Consider the following 6,000-nt stretch of genomic DNA (forward strand, 5'->3'; position numbering starts at 1 on the left):
TTAACAATAAAATCATGTGCTACCATACTCTTATAATCTAGAAAAATAGGAGGCAACAACTTTTCCTCTTTCTCATAATGCCTAATAGGTATGTTAAAGTGTGCAGCAAGGCGCGAAGCAAAGATGCCTCCGAGGATGGGGCCCTTTGTACGGTTCAGACTTAATCGTTTAGCAATAATAGCGCCTAAACTGAAAGTTGTATCACGAAACAAAGCATGGTGCAAAATAACAATATCAGGAGCACTAAGATTTCCACTCTTCCCGCGACCAATCAAGCATCTACTAGCAAATACTGCAAAGTAACGTAGAACAGAAAAATGTATGCTAGTAATTCTTGCACCGGAAACTTTCCTCGTTTCCCCTACAACAATTTCATTAATAAATCCCTCCACATCACTACGGTGTGGTTCCTCTATGCTGCCCTCAAAGGGTATCTTGCATGCCCGACAAAAATCATACAAGGTCATCTCCTTAAATTCATCATATAAATGAAACTCCACTGAAGGTGGTGATCTCCTAGCATGGAAATGAAAATTTTGCACAAAAATATTAGTGAGTAGGAGATACTGTTTGCGCTGGTCGCGGAGGAAGTTGGTGAGGCCTGCATTCTCAGCCAAATAATAAAAACCATCATGAATCTCAGCTGCCTTCAAGAACTCATCACAAGGCCATTCACACGGCCAAACCTCTGTAGTGCGAGGGAGATTATATTTGGGCTTCTTATCCTCCTCACTTTTCTTATCCTTCGAGCTTCGGCTCGAAGAGCCTCTCAACAATCTCTTCATCATTTTTTTTCTGAAAATTTCTGAAAGTTTTAGTAACTCAAAATAAAAGTTAACCAAACTCAACAAAATTGATAGCAACTACTCCCACAAGTGCCTAGAGACTATATCATGCATTAGGACTACTTGGGACCAAATAAATTTGACATGCAAGCTCAAGAACAGGGTCACCTAAGCAGCAAAAATTTGCAATGAATAAAGCACTAGAAAAAAACTAATTGGACCATTGGAGGAGTCACATACCGAAGAACAACCCCCCGAACTAGTTTTGTGAATGGAGCTTCGAGCAAGGAGATCGAAAATCGCAGCAAAACGAGCTAGAACACGAGTTTGAGCTGTGTGGTGATTTTTTCTGGAGGAAGACGAAGTGTGTGGGTGCAGGAATAAGTGGAGGGGGGCCATGTGGGGCCCATGAAGTAGGGGGCGCGCCCAGGGGGCCCTGAGGGGGTGGGCGCACCCTGGACCCTCTTGGACAGGTGGTGGCTCCCCCTGGTGTGTTCTCAGTGCCAGATATTCTTTCTACAAAAAATCATATTTCAATTTCAAGGCATTTGGAGAACTTTTTTTTCAGGGTATTTTTTTCATTGCCAGGATAATTCAGAAAACAGACAGAAAGTACTATTTTTTCTTTATTTAATCTAAATAACATAAAGTAAAAAGGAGGGTACAGAGAGTGGTTCTTTCTAACTTCATCCATCTCATGCTCATCAAAAGGAATCCACTAACAAGGTTGATCTAGTCTTGTTAACAAACTCATTCCGAATCGCATGGAACTGGAGAATTTTCGAATAGCACTAGGTTACCTCAACAGGGATATGCACGTCCCCAACAATAAGAATATCATATTTCATTTTGACAGTAGGAAGAGGAAATTCAAAACCTCCAATAGTAATCGTTGGAATTTTTCCAATAGAATTGATACTGTGGACTTGAGGTTGTTTCCTCGGAAAGTGTACCGTATGCTCATTACCATTAACATTAAAAGTGACATTGCCTTTGTTGCAATCAATAACAGCCCCTGCAGTATTCAAAAAGGGTCTACCAAGGATAATCGACATACTATCGTCCTCGGGAATATCAAGACTAACAAAGTTCGTTAAGATAGTAACGTTTGCAACCACAACAGGCACATCCTCACAAATACCGACAAGTATAGCGGTTGATTTATCGGCCATTTGCAAAGATATTTCAGTAGGTGTCAACTTATTCAAATCAAGTCTACGATATAAAGAGAGAGGCATAACACTAACACCGGCTCCAAGATCATATAAAGCAGTTTTAACATAGTTTCTTTTAATGGAGCATGGTATAGTTGGTACTCCTGGATCTCCAAGTTTCTTAGGTATTCCACCTTTAAAAGTATAATTAGCAAGCATGGTGGAAATTTCAGCTTCCAGTATCTTTCTTTTATTAGTAACAATATCTTTCATATACTTAGCATAAGGAAGCATATCAGTCAAACGCATACGCAAAAAGATGGGTCTAATCATTTCAGCAAAGCGCTCAAAATTCTCACCATCCTTTTTCTTGGATGGTTTAGGAGGAAATGGCATGGGTTTCTGAACCCATGGTTCTCTTTCTTTACCGTGCTTCCTAGCAATGAAGTCTATCTTATCATAATGTTGATTCTTTGATTGTGGGTTATCAAGATCAACAGCAGGTTCAATTTCTACATCATTGTTATTGCTAGGCTGAGCATCATCATGAACATCATCATTAATATTATCACTCGGTTCATGTTCATTACTAGATTGTGTTTCAGCTGTTGGAACACGCGCTACGCTATGCTAGCGCCAAATAAAATTGTCTACCGCGCACCCAAGATCATGCTGCTGGAAATAGATCACGGGGTCGGGTTTACCACTAGACGCGCAGTCACCACAGCGGAAGTAGAGTTGGTGATGCGTGTAGCCGATCTCCCGGGCCGTCTCCTCCTCGCGTTGCCGATCTCCCGCGAACAGCAACGACCCGTGAACGGTGATCTCCCGCGAACGGCACCTCGTGGTTCCCTCGAACGATTCATCCAAGCACCGCAGATGCGATGCCTCCAAGGTATCCACACGTACGGGGAGCAGCGACGAGCGGCGGACTGCTAGGTCCGGTCGCGCGGCATGGGCATGGGGAGTGGCGGTGGCTAACCAGGGTTCAATCTGATCAACCCTAAGTGGTGTGCCCACTCCCCTTTATATAGACCTCCGAGGTGGGCTCAACACTTGAGCCCACTAGGAGTCCACATCCATTTTTCACTCAGATCCAATCTGAATGGGCTGCAGCCCCTTAAGTGTGCGACCCTATAGGTTCACGTACACATGGACACGACCAGAGTCGATAGTTGGTAGCGGCTCCTAGCAGAACGTGCCAACTCCCATGTGGGCGTAAAGTCGTTTGACGAACCTCAACAATGTGGCATATGCAACATTCCTTTTGCCTCACGATATGTGTTGTCGAGCTAAAGGCGAGTACTTGTCACCCTTGTGTTAGCTCGACCTCTCTTCTCGAAACCATGATACAGATTCCCGAACTGGGTTAACACTTAACCCATGTCGCATGGCCATGCTTTCCAAATCTGATCACTCGAGAGGGCCCAGAGAATATCTCTCCAAATAGGAGGGGCAAATTCCATCTTGGTCAACCATGTCTCGCGGCATGTCTCACGACTCACCTGAAAGCTACCTTTATAACTACCCAGTTACGGAGTAGCGTTTGATAGACCCTAAGTGAGTCGATCCTCATCCCGAGAACATGCGAGGACCTCAGGTCTAGGCCATGGCATAGACATTGCACTTGGGACTAACAGATGACTATATCTCGCCGCGTCTCAAAGTGGGTCTGTCTGGCTCGGTGATCTCCATCCCCGAGCCCATACTATCGGTTTAGCATCTCCATGCACATGACTTGTGAAACATAGTCATCAACCGAGTCGTATACTAGTCAAGGATATGTGTCCGCATAACCTTATCAACTAGGGACCATTAAAACAATCATCATACAATACATAGTTCCACAAACAAGTCACATACTTATTGATACATATCATTGATGATGTTCAAGGACAATACAAAGGACTCATGAATACATATAGAAATATCATCATCACATGATTGCCTGTAGGGCATATCTCCAACAGTCTCCCACTTGCACTAGAGTCAATCATTTAGGCATCGTATGCCCATGGAGCTCATGTGCGCCTCATGCTTCGGACGTGGGAGAGGCTTCGTCAATGGATCAGCAACATTTGCATCCGTGTGTACCTTGCATATGTTTACATCACCTCTTTCGACAATGTCGCGAATAAGGTTAAAACGCCAGAGTATGTGTTTGATTTTATGATGGTTCCGTGGTTCCTTGACTTGCGCAATGGCACCACTATTATCACAATAGAGGTCCAATGGATTAGACGCGCCCTCAACCAGACCAAGATCAGAAATAAAATTCTTCACCCAAACACCTTCTTTTGCAGCTTCAGAAGCTGCAATGTACTCGGCCTGTGTTGTAGAATCAGCTACCGTATCTTGCTTGGAGCTCCTCCGTTCAGAATGAACACAAACCCAGATTGCGATCGACTATCATCCCTATCTGTTTGGAAACTAGCATCGGTGTAACTATTTACAACGAGCTCATCCTCACCTCCATAAACCAGGAACATATCCTTAGTCCTTCTCAAGTACTTAAGGATATTCTTAACCGCTGTCCACTGACTCTCCCCTGGATCAACCTGGTATCTGCCCACCGTGCTAAGAGCAAAACTAACATCGGGACGAGTACATACCATAGCATAGATGATGGACCCAACAACCGAAGCATACGGAATCCCATCCATGCGTCTTCGCTCATCAGGAGTCGTAGGACTCTGAGTCTTGCTAAGACTAATGCCTTGTGACATGGGCAAGAAACCTTTCTTGGCATCTTGCATGTTGAACCGCTTCAACACCTTGTCAATATACGCACTCTGGCTTAATCCAATAAGCCTTCTCGATCTATCTCTATAGATCTTGATTCCCAAAATGTAAGCTGCTTCTCCCAAGTCCTTCATACAAAAACTATTTTTCAATGAGTCCTTGACAGATTCAAGCATTTGAACATCATTTCCAATCAATAATATGTCATCCACATATAAGATCAGAAATGCGACTGAGCTCCCACTGACCTTCTTGAATACACAATGATCACAGTCATTCTTGATGAAGCCAAACTCTTTGACAGCTTCATTAAAACGAATGTTCAAATTCCGATATGCTTGCCTTAATCCATAAATGGATCTCTGAAGCTTGCATACCATGCTAGACTTCTTTGGATCGACAAAACCCTCGGGTTGTGTCATATACACATCCTCGGTTAAATTTCCATTAAGGAAAGCCGTTTTGACATCCATCTGCCATATTTCATAGTTGAAATATGCCGCTATAGCAAGAATGATCCGAATTGATTTAGGCATCGCTACCGGTGAGTAAGTCTCATAGTAGTCAACTCCTTGAACTTGTCGATAACCTTTAGCAACAAGTCGAGCCTTATGGACTGTGACATTTCCGTCCATATCAGTTTTCTTCTTAAAGATCCACTTGCACTCAATGGCTCGAATGCCATCTGGCAGATCAACCAAGTTCCAAACTTGATTGTCATCCATGGACTTTAATTCGGATCTCATGGCCTCAAGCCATAACTCGGAATCAGGGCTCTCCATCGCTTCCGCATACGTAGTCGGCTCGTTGTTCTCCAAGAACAACACATTGCAGTCATGCAAATTGTGTAACCTTTCCGACCTCCGTGGAACCGGTGTCGACTCCACTACGGGTTCCCTGACTAACTTCGGTGTGACTGTATCACCTACCGGAACGTCCCCGTGTGGTTCTCGAATGTCTTCTAGTCGTACCGTCCTCCCACTAGCCTTCCGATTGAGAAACCCTTTCTCAAGGAAAACTCCATGTCGAGCGACAAACACTTTGCCCTCTTCACATTTGTAGAAGTAATATCCCAAGGTTTCCCTTGGATATCCCACGAATATGCACTTGTCCGATTTGGGTGTGAGCTTATCCGACTGGAGTCGCTTGACATATGCTTCACATCCCCAAATTTTCAGAAAAGACAAACCGTGACTCTTCGCAGTCCATATCTCATATGGTGTCTTATCTACGGACTTAGATGGTACCCTGTTTAGTGTGAAAGCTGCAGTTTCTAGAGCGTATCCCCAAAATGACAAGGGTAAATCCGACTGACTCAT

This window comes from Aegilops tauschii, chromosome 7 (assembly GCF_002575655.3).
Source record: "Aegilops tauschii subsp. strangulata cultivar AL8/78 chromosome 7, Aet v6.0, whole genome shotgun sequence".
NCBI lineage: Eukaryota > Viridiplantae > Streptophyta > Magnoliopsida > Poales > Poaceae > Aegilops > Aegilops tauschii.